This window comes from Poecile atricapillus, chromosome Z, assembly GCF_030490865.1.
Source record: "Poecile atricapillus isolate bPoeAtr1 chromosome Z, bPoeAtr1.hap1, whole genome shotgun sequence".
Lineage (NCBI taxonomy): Eukaryota > Metazoa > Chordata > Aves > Passeriformes > Paridae > Poecile > Poecile atricapillus.
Window position 1 is genome coordinate 71,441,994 of NC_081289.1, and position 26,858 is coordinate 71,468,851.

The 26,858-nt window shown below is 46.7% G+C and overlaps 2 long non-coding RNA genes across 2 annotated transcripts; both read right to left on the reverse strand.

The window, feature by feature from the left end:
* Nucleotides 1-22,388: 22,388 nt before the first annotated feature.
* LOC131572928 (uncharacterized) lies at nucleotides 22,389-23,479 on the reverse strand. The gene is made up of 3 exons (XR_009276085.1): nucleotides 23,359-23,479; nucleotides 22,891-23,008; nucleotides 22,389-22,521 (listed from the first exon to the last, which is right to left on the reverse strand). It is a non-coding gene; the product is annotated as an uncharacterized LOC131572928 (long non-coding RNA).
* A 433-nt stretch (nucleotides 23,480-23,912) lies between these two features.
* Nucleotides 23,913-25,844, reverse strand: LOC131572934 (uncharacterized). The gene is made up of 3 exons (XR_009276091.1): nucleotides 25,759-25,844; nucleotides 25,099-25,219; nucleotides 23,913-24,023 (listed from the first exon to the last, which is right to left on the reverse strand). It is a non-coding gene; the product is annotated as an uncharacterized LOC131572934 (long non-coding RNA).
* Nucleotides 25,845-26,858: the final 1,014 nt, after the last annotated feature.

Consider the following 26,858-nt stretch of genomic DNA (forward strand, 5'->3'; position numbering starts at 1 on the left):
AACCTTAAGTGCTTGCTAGTTGTTGTTGTGGAAAGAGTTTTCCTTTTTATTTCTAATTCTTCATAAAATATATGTTATACATGACAAGAATTCAGGACAAAATTCCATTCATGAGAAAGATTTCTGGAAAGGGAAACAGTATTTAAGAGTATTTAATGGTGTACGCAGAATTAATGTTATGCTATTGAAAGGTTAAAAAGCCCAAGGATTGTCTCACTGTCATATTCATACAGCTGGTTGTTTTAATTATTTTCCTCAAAGGATTTCAGATTACAGGACTGTCCTGGGCAGGTAATAAAAATATTCATTTTTGGATGAGTTGTATTAGTGGTTCCCTTATGGAATTAGATGTTTATTGCCTTGGATGGCTTTGCATTTTTCAAAAAGGTATTTGTATTTCTTTGGGAAGTGGGAGTGCCTGTATGTGATCCTGTTTACTCCATTGAGACAGCTTTGATTTTGCTTCCCAAAATGAAAAAAGCAGAAGACTGTAGCAGAAACTAAGCACAGAAGACATTTAATATATTGCTGTTGGTCTTTGCTATACTCATCCTAAAATTGTGTGAAAATGTCAGGGTGTTCTCTTCCCTTCATTTTCCCTTCCTGCTTTCCTGACAAATTCAGTATTTTTTCATATTTTCTACCACTTTTATGACCTTTGAATATGTTCTTTCCACTCCAGTCTGATAATCTTATATTGATTTATGACTGTACTGATACAATGGTTTACATCCTTTATCTTCATGGCATTTGAGATACAGCTTTCTATTATCTTAATGAAGTTTCAAAGTTGCTTGTATGTGCTAAAAGTATGAAGAATTGGATTTCTACTGCATGCTGCTGTTGCTTAAATTTATTTATAACTTGATCCAGTTTATTGTGCCACTGATTAATTCACTGTAAATAAATGAGGCATGGCTTGGGGAGTTGGACTGATGGAACTGTAGGCCTATTTTGGCCACCTATCCAATCATATATAACGACGCAAAACAAATTCTTAAAATAATTTCGAGTGGGTTGTGCTGCCAAGCCAACTGGACAATTTTCTGTGTGCTGTGCAGGTGTTTAGGCACAGTTTGAATGCACCTGAAAGTATTAGCATGGCTGAATGAACTGCATCCACCAACAGCATAGAGATTTTTATCTGTGCCAGGTCATGGTTGTGGCCCCTGCAGGACTGGGATTTATTCACCTCTTTTATTTACCTACTGTGTGTAATTAGATAAATTTTATGAAATGTTTTCTTACTCTGCTGCTATATTATGCAATATTAGAACTGCAAGCGTTAGAAATGAATTGGGGAATTTTGCAAAGCTGTGAGAATGAACTTTGCAGGCTTGTTTTCAGCCACATCCGGCCCTGCTACCACACATATGATGCATCTCTTTTGATTTTAACATTGCCCAGATGCAGCAATTAATTTTTCTTTGTGTTCCAGAGCGAGCTGCCCATCCTCCTAAACTTACACCAGAGAATGGCAGACGGCCATGTGCTTGCCAAAGAGCCAAACGTTCCCCTGGAAGGATTAGCTTGGACAGAGTTTTGTGTGCTCTTGTATGAGTTGTTGTTGAATGCAATGAGAATGTTGAGAGAATGTTGAAGCCCTGATCTTGAACTTCCACAATGCGAATGAGAGGGTGAGTGTCCCGAGTCACCAGCTGCCTCTTCTGAGTTCAGTGACATTTGTTCACACTGCAGTCTTGTTAAAAAGGACCGATATTCATCCCCCTGCAAGGATTTGAATGTTTACAAATGAATACCATTAACAGTGGCTTGTCCACTGCTCAGTTTGATGGAGTTGCTGCAGGTATTTAGATGTGACTGGAGCGTGCATCAAGTCTCTCAGCTCCACTTTCTCTGCAGGGCATTCTGAAAGGACTATCTGATGCTAGCCACAGGGAGCTAATTAAAAGATAATAAATCCATCTTACTGATGAAGAAATTCCCAGAATGTAGTCATTTACCATCCTAAAGCAAGTCTTTGTTTTACCACAGTCCAGGGCCAAAATACACTTTCTGCAGAAATGCCATCTTCAAATTATGTGCTTATTTGAAAGAATACCAAGGTAGGATTTTTTTTTGTTTGTTTAATTGTAACTTTTGGATCATGACGTTTTTATTTAGAAACACAATAGAAATACCTATTACAAAACATGTCAGTATTTGTGTGAAGGAAGAGTTGTTCTTTTCTGAGTAATTTTAATGCAAGTGAGCTTATGTGGCCTTTCTCCCCAGAAATAATTGTGGTTTTAGGAAGGAAAAAACCCCTTTTTAAATAAGTCAGCTGGCTCCAGAGGCTAAGCTATGCCATTGTTTAAGGTTTCACTTTGTGTTCAAGTTTATTTCTCTTTTAAAGTAGAGAAAAGGGAAGGAAAGGGAAGGGGTTGAATATTGTTGGCAGTGTTTATGGGGCTTGTGTCTTAGTGTTGCTTGCTTTTTAATTAAGTATTGTTATTAAGACTTACTGTGAGGTCTCTAGGGCACTTCTCATGTACTTAGCAGCTTTTCTGGGATTTTACATTTTCGGTGTTATACAAACCTTTTTTTCCTACAGATCTGTGTTGTCACACTATATCAAGAATGGCAGAAGCATGACACAGATTCTCCAGCTGGGTTGAACAAGAGAGCACGTTTTATTATTCCTGATCTTCTTTTATAGACAGCTCTGAGAAGGTCCAAGAGGTAAAACTCCCATTGGTCATTAAACTAACACATCACCAATACTGGACTGTCGTGTGACTTAGTTTCACACAGGCTCAAGCTAATGCCTGAAGCCTAAAAATCTCTTATTTGACCACTGTCAGTTCCCATACTATGTGATCTATCTGGAATTATCTTGCTGATATTTTCTAGTAACAAAGTGCAGGTGAGTGATGAAAAACCAATATGACCACGGACAAAGACCCTCTAACTAATAAAAGTTAGAAAGTGGTATATTTATTCACCAGTGGGCAGCGTCGGAATCATCCCCAAAAGGTGTGACCACCTCAAACAAGGTTCTCTTCCCTCTATTTCCCAAAATCTCACATACAATAAGTATGCATAACCTCAGCACCTCCCATCCCCATTCAGTACTAAAATGAGGCTATTGGTCCTTCGTGCGTGCGCAGGTCCCTTGATTTGGGTCAGTGGTCTCTAATTGGGTCAGTGGTCCTCGAAGGAAGAATTAAGGCTTTCATCAGGTCTCTGTGACCCTTTGGCACGATCCAAGGCCCCCTGCTTGGTGATTGATTGGTATTGAGTCCAGGTGATGGTCATTGTTCTCTCTGGTTTCAATCTGTTCTTCTAACGCTTCACTTATTCCATTTTCCTCTATAAACAAGCTCATAATAGCAAACAATATAACAATTAGCTCTGGCTTAAGCATCTAATAATCATTAACCTACTATTTCCTTATTGGACTTTTATCTTGATCATTATAAATTTCTTCTACCTCCAGCTAAATCTTAACCCTTCAAAAATCATGATTCATTTTCCCACTCCTTTTTCAAGGTTAGTAAATTCTTTTACTAATATACAGATTCTTCTTCAAAGCAAAGCTGTGTGGTAGGTGTCCTTTAAGACTGTACCATATGTTCTTGATATTGGAGTTAAAGCTGCTACTTGCTTCAGCATTCTCTATTTCCAAACATAAATTATAACAGACAGAGTCAAATGTATACTAATTAAAGTAAGCAAAACAACAATTGGATGAACCAAGGTATTAAGCAGACCAGTTGCAGTTGGTGACCACCCAAAAAGCACATCTCGCCAATGATGGGATGGGCTTTCTTCTAACTGTTTTAATACTCTCTGTATATTCTCTGTCATGATGTACTGTAATCAAAGTTTTCTTCCCTTCATTTTTAATTTCTTCAATTTTTTGTATTTCAATAATTGTTCAACTAAAGTTAAGTTCTTCCCTATAGGTACGGGTGATTTCTTGCACAGTAGTCAAGTTCACCTTTATATGTTGGTGCGATACGGTAGGTGCCTGGTAGGAAAAATAACATCCTTCAATTTTGACAAAGTTACAAATGCACAAATTAAATTGAGTTTCATTGACAATGATCTCATTTACCATTATAGTGTGGCATCCTGTCCTAATGCAGACACAACCTTGTCCTTTATACACAAGCAGGGTTGTTTGATTAATGGGATGCATTTCAAATGCTTTGCTCTGTATCCAAACAAGTATTTTTATCATCACTTACATTATCTTCACATATAAACCCAAAATTCTCTTTCGTTGAAGAGGGTTCTAAATTAATGGTTTGCCACTTTCCTTCAACTTTCCATGCCCACATTCCATGCTCAGAAGGATATAGTATGGTCTCTTCATGATTTAGTCCCAAAGCAAAAACTGGATGTATCAAACTCATTGATGCGTCATAAATAGTCAAAACAAAAGCTGTTACCATCCTTGTCACCGGGCTGTAAGTAAAATTAACTAAAACTCACTAAGATTGGAGTTCTCTTTCTAGATCTGAGGCAATATCCCAAACAAATTTTATGAATTTCAGCATGGAATATGCCTTCTCCTCTGTCCCTGATGACTGAGGCTGCTACTGATTACATCTATAACTGTGCCTGTGCACACCCAAGTGCCAAAGGAATATTTTCACTAGCTGCACCTAAGGTATTAATTATGACTTGCTGATCCTGCTCTTCTATATTTTCCCATTCTGGTGATATTTTAGACAACTTCCACTGGTTGGTACCTAATGCCAATACAGAAGATTGTAAAGGTTGTTTCAGTTTAACTATACCACTACTAATTACTGTCAATTTATTCATTAATATTTCTGAATCCATGGTGTTTGGAACCCCTAGTCCCATCTCCAATAATCCAGTAACATATCTCTTCTGTTTGGACATGGAAGGTAGATGCCTCTGCAAGCAGTGGGCTAATCCATAAAAGAGGTCCTTAAAAATGGAGCACACTCAGGCTGAATTATCAGAGGCATTTATCTGTATTGCCATCTCTACTCATTTTAATCACTACTTTGGATTAACTAACAATTTTTGAATTCCTGTCTTCTTAACAGCATATTGCCCAGTTTTGGTAATTATGGGGGTTAGGGGTTCTAAAGTGTTTTGAGTCATCCATTGTGGTTCTTTTAAGGTTAGCACTGGCTGAGGTGGTTGAGTTATCATCATTTCATCTTTTCAGGGAGCAGTACAAACTTGAGTTATATTAAAATCAATCTTAAAGTCCTTAATTGCACATCTTTCTATTTTGAGACTAATCTCAGAACAGTTAGTTACGCATTTGTCACAGCATTCACAGCCCTTTCAAATAGGTTTCATGGGTTTCTGATGAGATTCATGGAATCCATCTTGGACAAATGCATATTTACATCCCCAAACATTTCTTCTTTCCCACACAGTTGCATTTGTAACTTTTAATATCTGAATCAGAGACTCATGGGTGTCAAAATCATAAGTTTTCCTTGGCACTCGTATTATACCAGTCACATAATATACAAGTGGTACTGCATTAGCTGTGGCTATAGTGATGATCATAAATGTCACAACTCTCCAGGCTATACTTACTTGATTATCTATTACAACTATATAAAATTTTCTATTTTTCAGAGAGTTGCTATACTATACTTATCATCTCACCCGCACTCTTATTTATTTTCCCGAGAAAGTTAGTTTCAGTTCAATATCACCCAGTATAACTTTCCAGAGTCCTTCAGGAGCTTTCTTCACTCGGGAGTGATGGATCCAGGCACTTTGTTTCTTGATCTTGATTGCAGTAAAGGTGGTGAGGAACACTTGGAATGGTCCCTCCCACTGTGGTTCCAAATTTTTTTCTGCAAAAGACTTAACATATACATAATCCCCAGGCTGTACATCATGTACTTGTCCATCTAATTCTCTGCTTCAAGCCCCAGCCACGTTTCTCAATTTCGCTAAGTTGTTTGTTTAGGGCTATCATATATCTGTGTAAGGTTTCTTCCCCTACTTGAGTGGGTGCTGTCCCTTCTTGAATTCCAGATGGCCTTCCATACAATATTTCAAAAGGGCTTAGTTTTTCTTTTACTCTTGGCTTAGTCCGAATTTGTAATAATGCTAATGGAAGAGCCTGAGGCCAATGTAGCTTTGCGTCTTGTATGAATCTTATAATTTGCTGCTTAATCAAATGATTCATTTTCTCTTCTTGGCAGCTTGACTGAGGATGATGTGCAGTATGAAGTTCCCAGTCTATGCCTAAATGGCAGCTAATTTGCTGCACAATTTTTGAAATAAAATGCGTCCCCCTATCTGAGGACATTTTGGCTGGGACTCCAAAGCATGGTATTATTTCTTGTAACAATGCTTTGGTTACCTCTTGTGCTTTGGCAGTTTTGGTAGGGAAAGCTTCTGGCCACCTTGAAAAGGTATCTGTTAACACCAAGAAGTATCGGTACTCTCCTTTCCTGGATAATACTGAAAAATCAATTTCCAATGCTGCCCAGCTCCATATCTTTTCCCAGTTTGCCCAAGCTTTGGTTTAGGAGTATTTTTGGGATTGGTTTAGAGGCAAAGGCTGCATTGGTGAGTTACCTGAATTACTGTACTTTGTAAGTTTCTGGCTATGATTCTTTGAAATAACTGCAAGGACCAACTGGAAACCCCGATGTGTTTTCTCATGTTCTTCTCTCACTAATGGCCATAACACGTAAGAGGGGATCACAAGCCTTTTTTCCCTTTCACCTGTAATAGCCCACCTCTTTTGATTTTAACTTCAGTTTTCTTTCCCAATAAGTCCCTTGTCCTTTCTACTATACCTTAGCTTACCATAAATGGGGTCTTCATTTTTCATGCAGGAACAGAAACGACACAGCACCAATATGATTATCAGATTGTTTGTTTATTCTCTAAGTTTGGTTACATATATACTGTATACAAATCTGTTCATACGGGTATCTCTTCTACAATTGGCTGCATGTATTGTTTACGTGCCCTTATAAGCATTTTTATTGGATAATTACATTTGTGTAGATGGGACCACAACTTGCTCAACTTCTCTATTTCTCATTCTGTTTAGCTCTTACTTTGTGCTCTTTTGCTGACCACGAATGTTCCTTCTCTGTCTGATAACCTTGACCTTTTTCTTAACTTTCTCTTTATGGTCAAATTTCTTCTAATGCAGCTCAGGGTACTATATCTCCCCTTCTTTTCTTTAAGAATTGAGTAACTAAATTGTGCAACATTTGTTGCATCATAACAATGTACATTTAATATGTACATAATGTATGTACATATATGATAAATGTTACATAATTATGTACATTTAACAAGGTACATAATGTAACATTTAGGCATTGTAACAAGCAAGGAAGAATCTGCAGAAAATTTAGAAATACAATCAGTAACATTATTGCCCTCTTGACCAAGGTCTGCCACCAACCCCTTAAACCCAAGCTTGCAAGCCAGTCTCAAAAAGGATCATGTCTTTCTCTAATAGGCTTCATGTTTTCATGTCGTCCTGCCAATTGTTTATGAATATTTTGGGAGTGCTCAGATAAATTAAAACAACACATTCCTTCAAAATCTTCACTTGTCCGTGTCCATGTGCTAATAACAAAAAATCTATAGCTGCACGATTCTGCGTGGTGGCATGCCTAATACTATCAACATCAGTTAGCAACTCAGTCAACACTTTCTTAGTCAAATGCAACTGTTTGTCTCCCCAACAGGCAAGACGAGCTTTATTTTTCACATTCGTGGCAGCCATTTCCCTCTGGTAAAAGGAAAGATGTTGCTATGAGAGTTGCCAATGACGGTAAATGCACATTAGCATTACAAATCTCATCAAAATTCCAAATGGATGGATGTGATCTTTGATGATGACTTTGACTGGCGTTCAATAACTTCCTCATGTGGGGAGCAAATAATGTTAGTGGACCAAGAGACCATGGTCCACTGTGATGGTTTGGCATTTAAAAAAAAAAAAAAGTAGAAAACATGGAAGTGAAGGCTTTGAGAGAGGCTGCTGGGAGTTTCTTCTCTGCTTGAGATCAAGCCAATAGCTGGCCATTTCTCTGAACTGACACCATTTTTGACCACTAAAAAGTAAGATCACTTTTGTGAATACCACTTTTTAAACCTAAGCCTGGGAACTTCTGGCTCTCTTTTTGTTACTGGCCTGGAAAGGTAACAGCATTCCGGCTGGCCTCTGCTTCCGCTGCGGCCTGTCCAGCCTGGTGGGAGGGGGCTGGCCTGGACTCCAGCGGCTCCTGGGTGGAGAATGGAGATTGTGGAGCTTCCCCTGGCTCCAGGCTTACTCAGACTCCAGTAGCTCCTGGACAGAGGATGGAGACTGAGGGGCGTTCCCCAGCTGCAGGTGGGGCCGGGCTCTGCAGTGGCTTCCAGCTTTGGGCTGGGCCGGGCTGCAGCTGCTGCTATCTCGTCCCCATGGCCCGCACAGACGGCTCCAGGCTGAAAACCATCCACTGCCTTCCAGTTGCTGCCGAGCTGAAATCCGACACCATGAATACCTAGCCCTGGCCTGGGCAATATTTAACTCTTTCACTACACAGATGAGACTTGCAGACTTTAATTGCCACTGGTATGGTACCTCTCCGTTAAGGGAGAAATTCTTCAGGACCGCTGCGTCCATGGCAGAGGTTGATGGGATGGTGAAGGCAGGGATCCGTCCCGCCGCTGAGTCCTCCAAGGGGGAGCCGTAGGCAGGAACTGGTAGCAGAACCACCGAGAGAGCAGAGTCTCTCGGCGGGAAGCAAAGCGCGGCGTGGACAGTCTGCACGTGTCTCCTGAGGCAGGAGCAGCGGTGCCCAGCGCAGCCGGCACGGACACAGCCACCGGGGCCGGGATGGCCGGGGCAGCTGCGGGAAAAGTGGCCGGGGGTGGGACAGCGGGGGTGCCCAGTGCGGGCAAAGGAGCCGGGGCCGGGGCAGATGGAACGCCCGGCAGGGCCGGCGGGGTGCCCAGTGCGAGCCACGCGGCTGCAGCCGGGGCAGGCGGGACCCCCAGCGGGACATCTGCAGCAGGCGGGGGGCCAAGCAGGAGAGGAAGGGGTAACACTTCTAAAGGGTCCCAGCTTTTCTCTTTCCTTTTTTCTTCTTGTTTTGTCTTTGAGAATTCTGATATTTCTAGAATTTTTACTCTCTCAGAGTTTGTGTCCCCCAATATCCAGCATGCTGCATATTCTTTCTCCTCTGCATTAAACGGTTCTTTTGAATTTACAAAGACGTTTAAAGCCTGACAAATCCAAGTTTCAAAAGAACCATATCTAGGCCAACAAACGTGGTCAGATCTTACTTCCTTGTTTGCCCATTCGATCATGGAAAAATTAATCGTCTTTCCTCTGTCCTTCTTCCTTGTACTTGGGGTAATATCCCAATTAGCTAACATAACTCCCAAAGGGCTATCTTGGGGTATTTCTTCTAGCAATTTCTTTTTACTTTTGTTTTTCCCCAAACTTGACTTACTGCTTACTGGTTTTCTGCCCCCTTTTTTTTTTTTTTTTTTTTTTTTGTGCAGTTGCTTTTTAGTTTGTAAAGGATACAACAGATAACTCTCAGTTTCTTGTGTTTTAGTAACAAATTTATCTTCCCCCCCAGGGAAGCCACAGGGTAGCATAGTCACTCTCTTCCTGATTTAAAGCTTCTTTTGAATTTACATACTGATTTAAAGCTTAACAAATCCAATCTTTAAACAATCCAAATTTTGGCCAATTTAAATTATCTTTTTGGATCGTTTCTTTTGTCTATTTAAACATGCAATAATGAATCATTTTCTGTTGACTTTTTCCTCTCTGGGATTCCCATGTATCTTCAAATCGTACCATCATCCCCAGTGGGCTGTCCTGAGGAATGCTCCCCCCCTGAGAAACCCCCTCATGCTTCTCAGATATCCTGGGCTCTTGCAAATTCCCCTTATAATTTGCAGCCCCTGGGTTTAAGGACTTCTTCTCCTTTAAACCCATCTGTGGCAGCAACTAATCAAGAAATCTCTGGTACCCGGAGAATCTTGATCCCACTCATTCGGTCTATGGTTCAACTTCCTGCCTCACTAAATATTATTCTGTTCCACTATCCTGTCTTTTGCCAACTATTTGGTTCCCGCCTAATTCTCTCTCTTTCTCAATTTGTTTCCCCCTCCCCTCAACTACTTCTTTCTGGCTACTTCTATTTGCAATCCCTCTTATCTACATACTTAAGTTGCCAACTATTTCTCTTTTTCAAGAAAATTGAACCTGACTCAGTCACTCTCCTCCTGAGTCACTTGACTCAGCGATCAGATCGCTCACTTCTCCCTGAGGATTTTTCCGTGGGTTTTAAAATTGGGACTCTCCCTCCCGTCCCTCCCAGGGATTTTTACTCGTTCTTCTCTTTCACTTCCCTCCTTTCCCAGCTTGTATCCTCACGGAGAGCCGAAAACTCGGTACGTTGGAGGCCCACTCTCACTTCAGGGCTCTGGGCTGCCCAGCCCCCATCTCAGACACTCCACACATACACACAGGCGCACAGCTGCCCCCCCGGCCCAAGCCCGTGGTACTCACACAGTCCGTTTTCCCACGCAGTTCTTCTGCACAAGACATTTTACAGGCACCTTCATCTCTGGCTGGCACTCCTACAGGAGCTCTTCTGAGCCCTTGCTACATCTAGCTTCTTTTGCTTATGCTTGATCCTAATTGTAACTCCTATTTCCAAGGGAGCACGAGCTAACCTTGGGACCACCTGAAATGATTGGTAAGGAGCTCCTTCCCATGGTTAGATGCTCTTCCCTTGGACTTGAGTTCCCAGGTTTTGGCACCAAAGTGTTATAAATAAAATTAGAATTTTGACAACTAGGTTTCTTGGGTTAATGGCAGTTTAAGTAAAAATGAATATGATTCAGTCAATTGAATAGTAATTTGGTATAAAAGAATAGAGTTCAGGAAAATAATACAATTTAGTAAAAACATGACAATTGATAGATAGAATTTGCCAGGAATTCAGTACGATTACAGCATGAGCAAAACCAACCGGGGTATGGGGAGGGCTTGTTACCCCACCTCACGTCCAAAACCGATCAGGGTGCGGAGGCTTCCCACCCTGCCTCACGTACAAAACAAAGCACTTCAAGCTAACCTTATATGCTGTATGCTTAGACATATTAATGAATATTTCCCATAAGTTTCCTCTCAGTTCCAATTTTTCTGACTTTACCTCACTATTCTTCACGGCGCACGCTTCACTTGTTGTTAGGGGGTCTTCAGCCTTCCTTTGGTGGTCTTTTGGTGAAGGCTTCTCCTCTTCCTCGTTGTCCTTTGGATAACCTTACAGGTTTGCGCCTGCATACTAAGCGTTGTGTTACGTGAGTCTACTCATTAGTCTGATATTTACTGATTTTTAGGCCCAATGCCTAAAGTGGTTCTAATTTGGTCCCTCTCAAGGTCATTTTCGTCTTGGGGCATCACCCAAACTACATCCTGTACCTCAGTTTTACCATGTCCCATCTGTAAAGAGGTGCATCTCTCTTGGAACACTGATTCTTTTGATTGCTTCAAATAATCACTTTAATAACAGTTACCATTCAGTTAGCATGAATCAATTCCATTTATTATAAGGATGTTCTAGTTTAGGGTGAATTTGGGAGAAAAACTCCAAATGGGGGTTCCCCAGGGAAAAACAAAATTCAAATGATCCCTCCCTGCAACTGGTCTGGGAAAAAAAAAGAAATTTCCTTGGTGAGAAGTGGAAAAAGCTGTTTATTTAACAGAAAATTGAATAATAATAAACAATAAAACCTCTCACCGTTCAACGGGATGGCAAATCTAGGAAGAAAAGTCCTTTTCATGTGGTGCGGCTCAGCTTGCTCAGGTTCTGATCAGAGCCTCCGGTGCCAGAAAATGCCGAGGCCCAGGCCCTGGTGGGCCACAGGCGTGAGCTCCTGGGATTTGTCTGGGTGTTTTTCAGTCCAGAGCAGGTTTGCAGAGATCCAGGAAAACCGTTTAAAAAAGGTCCAGGGAACTCCTCTGCCTCAGCTAGCTAAAACTAACTAAAAGCCAAAGAGAAGCTCTGTGCCGCTGTCTGTCCGTGCTGCAGACACCACAGTCCAGCAGCAGGATGTGGGGGAGTGATGTTTTCTTTCAACACAAACTGTGTGCTTCTTCTTCCCCCTCTTCACCCTCAGAGCCAGTCTTAAAGGTGCAGAACTTAATATAGAACATAAACCAGGCAATTGAGGATACCAGTATCATAAAGTCACCCCAGGACAAAGGAGAAAATAGGAGTTCAGAAAAGAAGGGACATTTTTCTTCATGTTTCATGGCCCTTATTTCCCACATGTCCGTCTTTGTGCTGCTCCATCCAGAAAAGGCCTCTTTTTGAGGACCTCCTTTGTCATCTGGGTGAGGCACGAGAAACACACGAATACTGGCCTTGTGCCCTACTAGAGAGAAGGAGGCAGGTGGTTGAAAAGTGGATGGTCCAATGGACAATGTTTAGTTGCCCCCGTAGTAGAGTTATGGTTACATTGACTTTTCCACAGTACTCCGTGGCTAAGAATGAGGAGCTGCCCTTGGCTGTGTTTGAAGGATACTGACACTTCAAAAGAAACGTGCTTCTCTTGTGTGTGGCAGCATGAGCCTTCCCCAGTTTTCTACAGTACTGGTAGAATTTAATGACACAAGCACCTCAAGGTAAATGATAGATATTGCATTTCAGTGTTTGGGCCAAAAATTGGTTTAAAAATTAGCAACAGAAAAGGTTGTAATTTTTAGGAAAGAAAAATTCTTCAAACTGTGGTATATGGTTTTCAATCAAGATTTTTTTTTTCCTAAAAATTACTTCTTTCCCATTTAAAACTAATTTGTAAAGAACTGTGGGTACGGAGGAGCCCGCTGTGCCCGAGATACTGGCCCTCCCCTGGAGAGGAGATACTTCTCTGTAAGAGCGACACAATGTTGCTCCCAGGGGTCTTTGAGTTAGTTATGTTAAACTGTTGTGTTTCATTGGTGTTCCCCCCTGCTGTCCCACCCCGATACAGGTATCTCGGGCTTCCCCCCGCCCCTCTCCTTCCCCATAAATATCCCGGGTTTTCCTCTGTTCGGGAGATTTGCTGTTACTGGCACCCTTTGCTGAAGCTTTGCCTGAATAAAGGCTTGTGCCTCGGTGGAACGCTGGACCAGCTATCTCGTCCCTGCTTCCTGTGTTGCCTGCCGCTGCTGCTGCTGAGCTGAGCTGAGCTGAAATCACTATACTATTACTGAGCTGAGCTGGAATCACTCGACTGCTCGAAGCTGCTCGCATGCGCTTCGGGCCAGCCTTTTTCAAGGCTGCTTCTGGAGAAGTCGCGGTGCTCCGGGCTTTCCGCCGCCGCGGCAACTGGCGCCCGACCGTGAGGCTTTCAAGAAGCCCTGAAGAAGCGTCCGCCCGCACCTTCAGCTGTGAGGCGAGCCGCCGTTGGAGCCGCCGCCCCTAGAGGAAGCTTGCTTGCGTTCTAGCAAGAAGCGATCCAAGAGGCTGCGACCGGGACCCTCGCTGACCATCTGGGGCAAGGGAAAGCCCCTGAGGACCGGTCGTCAGGTGACCACCCACCCAGCAGCTTTGTTTTCACCCGCCGGCATCTGCCGAAGAGAAATTGTAAGTGTATCCCTTGAAAGGTTTTTTTCTTCGGGCTTTTTTTCTTTTTTTTTTGCTGTTTTACTGCTGGGTGGGGAGTGAAAAAGGATGGGGAATGAGTCCTCTGTATTGAGGCTGACCCCACCTGAGAGGGACTTTTATATCCAAGTTGTAACTACCCTAAAAGCGGGAAACTTTAAGTTTTCTAAAGGGGATTTAAAAAGATTTATTCATTGGGTTTTTAAGCATTTTAAGATTAATTCGGACTCTGCTAAATCAAGAATTTTTTGGGATAATGTGGGGAGAAAGTTATATACAGTTCAAGCTAAAGGGGATTTTTCTGTTGCAAAGTTCTTTCCTGTGTTTCAAAATATTATTTTCTCATTGGAAAAAGAGGGAGTTTTGGGTCCCCAGTTAAATCCCCCAACCCCGTCAGCCCCTCCAGGTGTCCCTGAACCCCTTTCCCTATCTGAGAGCCAGTCGGCGGGTGGACATTGCCCCCGGGCACAGGGCTGCTGCCGTCTCCCTGACACCCTCCTACCGTCTCTCTACCCGCACCAGGGTGGCAGTGGCCATGCCGCTCTGGGTCTTTCCTCTACCCTTTCTCCTATGCCCTCACACCCGGTTGTGTCCCCCCCAGTTCCTAGCGTTAGCACAGATGGCGCCGGCAGCGTGCCCAGCCCCGCCATTTTGTCCCACTCCCACCCCGGTTTTCCCGCCCTCGATGCCCAAAATGGCCACTTTCCCGCCTTCACCCCTTCTCTTCCTGCCGCGTCCTGCTCCTCCTCCCCCCCCACTGCGTCGTTGGGTGTAACCGCGTCGGGCCCTCCCCCATCCATCGGGAAACCCCTCCCCGTCGCGGGCCCCGCTCCTGTCCCTTTGTGCCAGGGCCCCGTCCCCAGCGGCGCTCCCGCTCCAGGGTCCCTGTGCCCCGGAGGTCGGGACGGCTCCGGCGGTCCCCGCTTCCCCACGCAGCCACAAAAGGGCCAGCTCTAGACACCTGAGCCGGCCCCGCGCTGCCAGCAAGCGCCCCCCATCTCCACTAGGAGATGAGAGCAGTGAATCTTCTTCTTCAGATTCTGAATATGGAGATCACTGGGCTGAGGTGCAGAGGGAAGCCACACGGGCGGGGAACTCAGCTCTGTCCCAGAAAATACTTGCCTTTCCTGTAATAATGAGGAGAGACAGGACAGGGGCACAGGTTGCTGCATGGGAATCCTTTCACTATAGGGAACTGCAGGAATTTGCAAAGCTGCCGAGGAACATGGCAGGAGTTCACATTTTTTTAAACACTTGTTGGAAGCCTCCTTCTCTGCCCACATCATGGTCCCTCATGACATCAAAAATATTATGAACTGCCTCCTCTCTCCAGCAGAATACATGTTGTGGGAGAGGCAGTGGAAAAAACATTTAAAGCAATTGGCAGATGTTTATGCAAGAGATGCTAACAGACCCAATTTTACTTTAGAGCAATTAGCAGGAGAAGGAGATTTCCAAAAGCCCCGAGATCAGGCCCGGGATCTGCCTGAAGCAGCTTTACAGGATATAGCTAATGCTGCCAAGATATCTCTTTTTACCACCCCTGATGATAAAGTGCCAACGCAGTGCTTCACCAATATTAAGCAGGGGGCAACTGAGTCTTTTATTAAGTATATTGATAAGTTAAAAATAGCCATTGAAAAACAGATAGAGAGCCCTCAGGCACAAAAGGAATTATTAGTAAAAATAGCAATGGCCAATGCTAATCAGGAGTGCAAAGCAGTTTTGCGAGCCCTCCCTCTGGACCCCGAACCAACCATAGATCAGATGGTTGAAGCCTGCACCAAACACTCCTCTGCCTCAAGTGAGAATACAGTGGCACTTGCAGTGGCTAAAGGAGTGGCAGAGGCGATATCTGGAGCTTATGCTGCAGACCCCAATAGAAATTGTTGTTTTAATTGTGGTGAGCCTAGACATTTTTTCAAAGACTGCCCGGAGAGACATTCTATACAACCGCCAGCCCACCAACAGTTCCCCAGACAGAACTGGCATTCGGGAAACTTCAAGCAGAGCGCGGGACGGCCCCGCGCTTCGACATCAAATCAAATGCCGCACCGCTCCACCCCTCCTGCCAAACCCACCATCCTGCCTCCACGGGGGCCCCGATATTAAACCCAGCAGGTGGAGCGCTTCAGATGGGAACCTGGCGTCAACTGGTAACTAGACTCTCTTTACATATGAAAGGTGACTGTGTTTACAAAGTCCCCACAGGGAAACGTGGACCACCAGGCGGTCCCTCTAACATCTTAATACTTGGGGATCCAACTAACTGTCCAGGACAAATTCAGACTGTTCCTGAAGTCCAGACTATATACCCTGGAGATGAAATTTCCATCTCTTTGGCCTGCATAGACCCTCCTTATTATTTAAAGGAACAGACTCCTGTGGCACAGGCCTTTTTACTTCCTAGTGACTGCCCAGATCATGTTCCCCTCAACCCCAGTGCTATGTGGACACAGGCTGTGGGCTCCTGCAAACCCATTGTGGACTGTAGCCTGTTTTGTTATGGGGAAAGGATTCAGCGCCCAGGAATGCTAGACACTGGAGCAGATGTTACCATCATCGCCCCCTCCGAGTGGCCAGACAATTGGGAATTACAGCCTGTAGCAGGCATGATTTCAGGAATTGGAGGGATGACAGCCTCCATGAGGAGCAAACGGAATATTGTCATCAAAGGACCTGAAGGACAAATGGCAACCATCAGGCCATTTGTGGTGAGAGCACCAATCACCCTCTGGGGACGGGATCTCCTGTCCCAATGGGGAGCTTCTCTGAGGATTCCCAGCAGGGATTTTTAGTGGGGGTCACTGAGAAGCGCGCCACGCCTACCATCCCCCAACTCACCTGGAAACAGCACCATCCAGTGTGGGTTGATCAGTGGCCCCTATCTGAGACCAAACTGCGCGCACTGGAAGCTCTCGTAGAAGAGCAGCTTGCCAAGGGCCACATTACAGAAACCAATAGCCCTTGGAACTCCCCTGTCTTTGTTCTGCGTAAACCAGGCAAAGACAGGTGGAGACTCCTTCAGGACCTCAGGAAAATCAATGATGTTATTGAGACATGGGCCCCCTCCAGCCTGGCATGCCCTCCCCTTCAATGCTCCCCCGGGATTGGAAGCTGGCTGTCATTGACATCAAGGACTGTTTTTTCAACATACCCCTCCATCCCCGGGACGCCCCCAGATTTGCATTCTCGGTTCCCTCTCCAAACAGACAAGCACCTTTAAAAAGATACCATTGGCTAGTCCTTCCTCAAGGGATGAAAAATTCTCCTACCATCTGCCAATGGTACGTGGCCCGCATCCTGTCACCTGTGAGGACCCTGTTCCCAGATGCCATCATCCTCCACTACATGGATGACATCCTGGTTTGTGCTGCTGACGATGACTATCTGCACCGGACTTTACAAAAAAACTATCCAGACGATCGAGGACGCTGCATTTGAGATCCGTGAGGACAAGATCCAGCACACCTGCCCGTGGACCTACCTGGGACTCCAGATCCGTGAGCGGACCATCGTGCCCCAGCAGCTGAGCATCAAAGACGACCCCAAGACCCTGCGGGACTTGCATCAGCTCTGTGGGTCCATCAACTGGATACGCCCTCTGCTTGGAGTAACAACAGAAGTCCTTGCACCCCTCTTCAACCTGCTCCGTGGCAGTGAAGCCCTCAACTCACCGTGCTCCCTCACACCAGAGGCTTGAGAATCCATCACCAAGGTCCAGGAGGCCCTGTCTTCACGGCAAGCCCACCGGTATGAGCCCAGCCTGCCCTTCCAGCTGGTTGTCCTGGGTAAGGCCCCGCGCTTACACGCACTCATCTTTCAATGGGACACTGCATTGAAGGATCCTCTCCTTATCATCGAGTGGATCTTTACACATAACCAGCCCACTAAGACTATCACCACTCCACAAGAAATCATGGCTGAACTCATTAAAAGAGCTAGAGTCCGTCTCCGCACTCTTGCAGCCTGTGAGTTCACCTGCATCTTCCTCCCATTGGCAACTGGAAGTTTGGAGCCTTTGCTCCAAACCAATGAGAGCCTTCAGTTCGCTCTCGATAGCTATTCAGGCCAAATTTCTATACACCCACCTGGCCACAGACTTTTCAAAACCACATTTAATTTGGTCCCCAAATCATTACAGAGCAAAACACCGCTCCAGGCCCTGACGGTTTTCACAGATGGCTCAGGGAAATCCCACAAGTCAGTCATGACTTGGAAGGACCCCAGAACACAGAAATGGGAGTCTGATGTCCAAGTGGTCGAGGGATCACCACAAATTGCTGAATTAGCAGCCGTTGTCAGAGCTTTGGAGAAATTCCAAGAACCTTTCAACCTGGTGACTGATTCGGCTTATGTGGCTGGAATAGCTATGAGAGCAGAACATGCATTTCTGAAAGAAGTCTCTAACCCAAATTTATACAAATTGCTTTCTGAATTAGTGTATCTTATCTCTCACAGAAAGCAACCTTACTATGTCATGCATGTGAGGGCGCACACCGACCTCCCAGGTGCCATTGCCGAAGGAAACAGGAGGGCAGATGCCTTAGCCATGCCTGCTGGGGCAGCCAATATCCCTGACATTTTCGCACAAGCGAAATTGTCCCACCAGTTCTTCCACCAAAATGTGCCTGCACTGATGAGAATGTTCAGACTACCCAGAGACCAGGCTAGGGCAATAGTTGCCACCTGTCCTAATTGCCAATCGTTCCAAATACCTGTCGTTAACTCCGGGGTTTACCCCCGAGGACTTAACAGCTGCCAGATATGGCAAACTGATGTCACTCATGTCCCATCCTTCGGGAGAGTCAAATACGTACATGTCTCTGTAGACACCTTCTCTGGTGCAGTGTTTGCCTCAGCCCATGCAGGAGAAAATGCCAAGCACACCATCCGACATTTTCTCCTTGCTTTTGCTACCCTGGGAGTCCCAGAACAAATTAAAACAGACAATGGACCTGCTTACACCTCTCACAAATTAAGAGACTTTTTCAATGAGTGGGGGGTGAAACACACCACGGGCATTCCTCATTCCCCTACAGGGCAATCAATAGTAGAGAGAACCCACCAAAACCTAAAAAGAGTCCTTGATCACCAGCGGGGAGGAACAGAGATCATTCCTCCCATTGAGAGGCTCTGTAAAGCTCTATATGTCATGAACTTTCTAAATTGCTCGCCTACAGAGCCTGACCCCCCTGTAATACGGCACTTCTCTAACTCAACTCATGCCAAACTCACAGAGAAGCCACCAGTGCTGATCAAAGATCCTGAATCACAACTGGTATCAGGACCTTTCCCGTTGATTACCTGGGGGAGAGGGTATGCGTGTGTGTCCACACCATCAGGACCTAAGTGGCTCCCAGGGAAAAATGTAAAACCTTACTTAAGCCCTACAAACCCTGCACCAGATTCAGAACTTTCAGAGTCTCCTGAGACCCACACAGGTCCAGAAAAACAGCAGCCCACTGCAGCCTGGAAGCGGAGACGTCGTCAGAGTCCACAGAACCGACCTGCCACCAGACCAACAACCAGACAGAGGCCAAACCGTCCTGCTACCAGAGCTGCAACGAGACGACTGCCAACGTCACGCCTGACACCGTGACAGTACACAAGTCTCCTTAACTCCCTCCCCCTTCCCCTTCTTGCCCTCGTTGCCTAGCCCAAATTGCCAGATTACACCCAAGTGCACCTCTGTGCTGCTGCTGGTGTTGGGTCTTGTGTTCCAAATACACAGAATAACCTTGCTTATAATTGGTGGTTTTGTTTTTGTTTGGTTTTTTTTTGTTTTTTTTTTAAAGAGGGGGGAGATGGGAGAGGAAAGGGAGAAAGAAAATAGCTCCCCCCCTCCAAAAATTAGAGCTAATCTTCTATGTCCTGTTGTAGAAAATGGAGAGCAAAACCATCCTTGAGTTCCTGATGTCCCTGATTATCTGGATGCTCCTGAAAACATCAGCTGTGGATGCCTGGCTAGTAGCACAGCCCCAGGAGAATGTGTGGATCACCCTCGCAAAGACACTCCAACAAGAACACGTGTGCTTGTCCACGGGCAGTGCCACCAACCCTCTAGACCTTTTGCTCCTGGCCCATGGACATGGCTGCGAGGAATTTAACGGACTGTGCTGCTTTGACCTCTCCAGCCCCAGTGAAGGCATCCACGCCCGCATCCAGAGACTCCAACACACGGTCCAGGAACTCCAAACTGAAAAGGAGCCCCAGTGGCTTGAGGACCTTTTTGGGAACTAAGGGCTCAAAGGATGGGTTGCCTCCCTCCTCAAAAATATTTTTTTTTCTTGGGTTTTCCTAGTTGTTATTATCTTCCTAAGTATGTTTTCATGTTTTAAGAAGCTATCAGCTAACTCTCTAGGGGATGCCTTTTTAATAAATAAAGAAGTGGGAGTTGTGGGTACGGAGGAGCCCACTGGGCCCGAGATACTGGCCCTCCCCTGGAGAGGAGATACTTCTCTGTAAGAGCGACACAATGTTGCTCCCAGGGGTCTTTGAGTTAGTTATGTTAAACTGTTGTGTTTCATTGGTGTTCCCCCCTGCTGTCCCACCCCGATACAGGTATCTCGGGCTTCCCCCCGCCCCTCTCCTTCCCCATAAATATCCCGGGTTTTCCTCTGTTCGGGAGATTCGCTGTTACTGGCACCCTTTGCCGAAGCTTTGCCTGAATAAAGGCTTGTGCCTCGGTGGAACGCTGGACCAGCTATCTCGTCCCTGCTTCCTGTGTTGCCTGCCGCCGCTGCTGCTGAGCTGAGCTGAGCTGAAATCACTATACTATTACTGAGCTGAGCTGGAATCACTCGACTGCTCGAAGCTGCTCGCATGCGCTTCGGGCCAGCCTTTTTCAAGGCTGCTTCTGGAGAAGTCGCGGTGCTCCGGGCTTTCCGCCGCTGCGGCAAAGAACGTGTGTCAGTGTACAGTTCTGATCACTTTAGGCACCATATCTTTCCTTTTTCCTATAAGGCACTGTAACTTTTGAATCACAATAATTTTTACCACTTTGAAAATGCAACTTCAGTGTTTTTCCTACTAGTGGATACTTACCTGTTCCATGTTAAAGAACAGACAGTTCAGGAAGTGAAATATGCTTTACGTAAATGTATCTTTTTTCACTGCTCTTCTGGTATTACATGCAGCAGGGGCAACATTAAAGCAGTCTATACTGACTTATTTTTGAGGAGCTATTAGAAATTATTAATATTTTCAGTATATCTGCAATAAATTAGTGTGTGTTTCAGCTGCAACTCTCCTGTGCGCTCTAGTGCCAGCAAGATCTCCTTGCAGTGTAGGAAGACACAATTTTCGCTGATTTGCACCCAGCTATGTGACTGTCCTGGGGGTTAGGTGTCTGGTTAGGTGTCCTTCCTTTTGTTCCTTCTCACCTATTGTGTTTTCCCCATTAACTAGCTGTAGGGAAACCTGACTGCTCATACTTACTGGGTGTTGGAGAAGACAAAGAGTTTGGCTGGGCCCAGGGGGGAGGTGGCCCAGGGAAAAAGGGAGGGCGGGGGCAGGTGGGGGCTGGCTGGTTTCTTCAGCTGCAGAGCAGGACACACTTGAGGGGCTGTTGTTGCTTGGGGAAAGGAATTTGCCATAACCCAGATGGAGATGCTGCTGCTGCTGCTGCTCCTTTTCCTGTGGGCCTCGCAGCCCCTGTCCTGCCGGGACACACGGCAGTGCCAGCCACCGCCGCGGAGCTGCTGCTACACCTCAGCCACCGGCCCGGCATCTCTGCTCATTCCTGCTCTTGCAGCTGGGTGGGTGTTCCTCAGAGCCCTGCTGGGCTACCGGGATCAACTGCCTGCAGGGGCTTTGTGAAGCAAAGCCTCTCTTCTATCCTTTCCCGTCTCAGCTGAGAGGGCTGTCACGAGCTCCCTGGTTCTGTTTGGTTGGTAACGCTGTAGTTCGAGTTGTTTGTTTGCCTTGTTGTACATACCAGTCAAAAGCTGTTCTTCCTATCGCCAGATCTTTACCTGAGAGCCCCTTCATTTCAAAATTCAGAATTATAATAATTTGGAGGGAGGGGGGTCTACATTTTTCATTCCAGGGGAGGCTCCTGCCCTCCCTCACAGACATCCATCTTACAATTACAAATGGCTACACCTGCGCAAACAATACATTACACCATGGAAATCTCATTTAAGGGTCAAAAAAGGCATTTATTAGATTATTAGAACAATGCTATGTAAAAATATACAAATACTGTTATGTAAGGATATACAAATATACAAATATACAAGTACCAACTTAAATTATGTTAAGAAAAGATAATTTATTTCCAGCCTCTACAACAAAACTCACTATACATAAGAATCAATTAGATGTTTAACAATTTATTACATATTACTAAAAACATATGGCCCATATAGAAATACAAAAATATACTTTCCCTCTCTAAATAACAGTATACAAATAGTGATCATCACAACTGACAGAATTCTACAATTCTACTACTCCATATCATATCAATCCATATCCAATGTTAACATACAGATAAAAATATAAAAATACACATATCTACCTATTCAAATACCAATATACCTATTTAAAGAGCAAAATAACTATAATTGTATCAATCAAAATATACACAACTGTATCTCCTAGGTATAAGGAGATAGAATTTAACACAACTGTAACCACATATATGTATACTTATATACACGTACAAAATTACAAACATGTATGTGTATATATCCATACATATGTACAAAGAATACATCCATAAATAGAAAAACATATATATAGAAATATTTCTATACAAATAGGAATATACATATATACATATATAAATAGCCACATAATTATCCCTCTTTATGCATGAGTCCGTTCTTCTTTAAACAGAGGGAACTCAGCTCCCCCATCTTCAAAGCCTCTCCCTCAGTCTCTTCCAACCGTGCAGAGCAGCTCTCCTGGACAAGGACAGCAGATGGGACATCTGGGAGGCAAAGGGAACACCGAGTCATTATTGGGACCTTTCCCTTGGCAGCACCTGCCCTTCCAGCAGGGAAGGGAAAACCTCAGAGCCTCCCCAGGAGGGCTGAAAGAACAAGCAGGCCGAGCGGGCCAGTGTGTGGCGAGCGCAGGCGCGGCGGGACTGTCCCGCAGCCCCCGGCAGCCCGGCACAGCTCCCGGGCCCTGCCGGCACAGCTGCCTTGCCCAAGGACAGCCCCTGTGCCGGCCGGGGCAGCAGCACTGAGCAGCACCAGCATGGGCAGAGGCTGCTCATGCCCAGCCGGGCAGCGCCCACGGCTAAAGCCCACGCCACCCTCAGCACCGCGCGGCCTCACCGGCCCTGTGGCCTCACCCAGGCTCTCGGGGTGGCAGCAGCAGCAGCTCCCTGTTCGCTGCTCTTGCTCGTGGCCTTCAGCTTCTCCCTGCTGGCTCCTGGCAGTGTCTGGCTGGCCTCAAGGTCTTCAGGGCAGCTGTGGCAAAAGTGGAGGCTTTGGAATTGGTTCCAAGGCCTGGCAGAGCTGCAGTCCCTGACCCCTCTGTGCTCCCTGCTGGCCCCTCCATCCCCTCAGCCCCGCCGTCCTCTCGGCAAAACCCCAGCCCCCCCTTCAGTTTCTTCAGCCCCTCACAGTCCTCTCACCCCTCTCAGTCCCTTCTGACCCGTTCTGTCCCTTCAGAGCCGGCACCCCCCTCTGCCTGTGCCACCTCCCTGTCACCTCAGTGCCACCATCGCACTCTGCTCCCCCACAGCCCTCAGTGCCCCCAGCAGCTCAAGGTCACTGTCCCTTCAGCGTCACCGCCTCCTCGGCCCCCTCAGTCTCACCGTCCTTCAGCAGCTCCTCAGGGGACAGTGCCTGGGGCCACCGGCAGCTCCCACCGCTCCAGGGACAGCTGGCGCTGGAACTGCTGCTCCACCGGGCCCGGCCCTAGCTCAGACCCAGCACAGGAAGAGGGGACAGAGGGGGCACAGGGGGAAAAACAAGAGATGAAAAAGGCAGCCGAGGGGGGAAAGAGGTTAAAATGCAGCCTAAGGCTACACAAACAGAAACCTATCCCTCTGAACATCTATATTTCTCTTCAAATATACCTATATGCATTTATAAATAGAACTGTCTATATATGTATATATGTATATTAATTTTACTCTTGACATATATAAATTTCAATCAGAAAATCTATAAATGCAATTCCATATAAAAAATATATCACATCTTTAACTATATCTATCTACACTTAACTAGACAGATCTCTAAACAGAGATCTTCTATAGAATCTATATTATATATAAATATATTAAATAATTCAATCTATAGAAACAGACCATTAGAATCTGTAAACGTAACTATAAGCATTACTAAGTAGAACTACAGAACTACAGAAAGCTATAGATGTAAAACAGAGGGATTGTGCCTGCCTGATGGTCACAGGCCCTCCCTCTGTCTCTTCCTGCCGTGCAGGGCAGCCCTCCAGGAGACGTCTCTCAGGCATCTGGGAAGCAAAGGGAACACGGAGTCAATATTGGCCCCTGTGGGTGGGGCCCTGTTTCCCTTGGGCAGCCATTGTCCTATCAGGGACTGGAGAAGATGGTCTGAAAGGCAGACTCTCCCTTGGGAATTTGAAGCCTGCTCTTTCAAGAACAGGGATCCTTCCAAGTTTCCAAAACTGTGTGAAGCATTCAAGTATCTCAATAAAGTCTCGGTTCCCACAGTGCAAATGGCACGCACGAGAGCTTGAAACAAAAGCGGTCCCAGCTGCCACAAAGAAGCCCGGACTTGTTTTTTTCTCTGTGCTGACAGAAAGACCTCAGGCCTCGCTGCAGTGGCTGAGGCTGAAGGGTGCTGTGAGCTGAATCATGAAGCAGCTCCATGATGTCAGATCTACAAACTGCTCTCTACAGTAAGCAGTAGATGCTCCAGCTTGACCATCAGCTCTGACAGGACAAGCTGGTAGGGAAAGAGCTCCCTAGAAGGCCTGCAGGCTGCACCGACTTGGCCGAGGATTGGATCCAAAGGGCTTCCTCTCTCCTCTTAGTCTCGCTGATCTGGGGTACCTCAGGCTTTTTCTTGTGTTACCGGAGTTGTCATTTTTCCATTAATTGGCCTCTGATGTTCTGCTCTCTTTGTTTTCCTTGTGTCTCAGGGCAGATACCAGCAAACTGATACTACAGTCAGTGATTTGGACTTCTGCCCTCATTTTTCACTCTTTTTTCTCCCTGTTACTGCAAGAGGTGCTCAGCCTGGTTTCCCCTGTCACGCTGCAGAAAATTGATCCATGGACTTCAGCACAAAACTGGGACACCCAGCTTGGTGACACAGCTGCCACAAGGTCAGGTTTACTCCCAGCTCCCTTGTCACAGCACAGGACTCAGTGTCAGAGCCTCTGGAAAAGTGTGGAGGGCAGGGCTTGAGGAGCTTGTGCCAGTGCAGGACTCGAACTAAAGGCAGCAGGAAGCACCAAGCCTGCCGACAAGAACTCAACTCTCCTGATCTCCCTTCCTGCCAGGGACAGGCTCAAAGCAGCCATGGGCCAATGGGGCTCAAACCAATGTGGGCTCTCTCCTTACCAGGCTCCTCAGGCTCTGGGGAACTGTCACCGCAGTTCTCGGTGCCAGATGAAGCTTCCTCTGCTGCAGCCTCGTTCACGGGTTCCCCTCCTGAGGACTCGGAGGCAACATGAATATTCCCCTTGAATGAAAAGCAGAAAGAAAGAAACCCAAAGATCACTCAGTATTTTCTTGGAATCACATCGGGGCTACAATAACCCTTCTCCACTCCCAAAGGACATGGAGCATAGGCGGGGGGGCGGAACACTCCCCACACGGTTCACATGATCAACCTTTTCAAATCAGGATTCCATGGCCAAGGCTAAGTGGAAGCTTTTACAAAATGACCTCTGAGGCAAAACGTGAACGCAGAAAACCAGAAGACACCGAATGAGGGCATGTGCCCTCATGCTCTGACCCTGGCTTACCCCACGAGCTGTAAGAAATCAGCCAGCAGAAAGCCAGGGGCTCTCCTTGTTGCCAACACAGCTGTCAGTAAGGGCAGAGCTCGTTCCCAGCACTGCCCAGGGCTGTGTGCTGCAAAGCCACACACAAAGCACACATTTCTGGATGGGAGTCTCACCACCCCACCCAAGCGCTCAGGCAATCCATCACAAGGTGGTGCTTCTGAGCCACGGAGCTCTCGGTCCAGCCCCTTTTATTCCCATCCAGTGGGGTTACCTGAGCAGAGGGAGACTTCTCAGACAGGGATCTCCTGATCTCCCGAATCATTTTCTCCACAGCTAGGCCAAGATCCAGCGGTGGAGAGTCCTCTTCCTTAAGTGCGCTCCCTGCTGAGGCCGTTGATGCTGTTGCACAGGCAGCACTGTCAGGTGGAGCACTGGAGGCTGACGTGCCCGGAGTGGCTGCAAGAATCCAAACACCTTGTGGTCAGGCTCCAGAAGGTGGCTTTGGGATGCAGAGCTCTACTGCTGCCTTGGATGCAACATCACAGGAAAACCAGGCAGAGAACCTTTTCGCCTTCTAGGACCCCCTTCCTAGCAGGCTTGACAATTTCTGTCTCAGAATGACACAGCATTGTGGGAAAACACTTCCAACCGCCACTTCTCATGACCTTTTGGAAAAGCAAGGCTAGAATTCTTTTCCTACCTGGTGGGTTGTAGGCTGGGGGCTGCTGCTCCCTGTGGAGCTGCTGGAAGCTGCAGGGCTGGCTCCTGACCACCTCCCGGTCGGCCAGAGGCAGCTGCTCCCCACAGAGCTCCTGGAAGTGGCTGGGGGGCCCCTCCCGGCCGAGAAACAGCGGCCGCTCCCCGTGGAGCTCGAGCAAGTTGCAGGGCGGGATTCGGAGCAGCTCCCGCTCGGCGGGCAGCGGCCGCTCGCCGTAGAGCTCCTGGAAACGGCTCGGCCCCTCGCAGCGGGCCAGCCCCGGCCGGTCCCTGTGCAGCAGGTGGAAGCCGCAGGGCGGGCGCCGGGTGAGCAGCGGCCGCTCCTTGGGGCGCTGCTGGAAGCGGCCGGGCTGGGGCCTGCGCAGCTCCCGCCAGTCCGGCAGCGTCCGCTCCCTGTGCAGCAGGAGGAAGCCACTGGGCAGGGGCCTGGGCGGCAGCGGCGGCCGCTCCTTGGGGAGCGCCTTGAAGCCACTGCGTCTCTCCCGCCCGTCCGGCAGCGGCCGCGCCCTCGGGAGCTGCCGGAAGCACCTGCGCCTGTCCCCGCCCGCCGCCGGCGGCTGCCTGTTGGCCGCGGTCCGGCGCTTGATGCGGCGCAGGAGCTCGGGGCAGTCGCGGCGAAAGCAGGGGTTTGTGTAGTGGAGCCAGGCCCCGGCA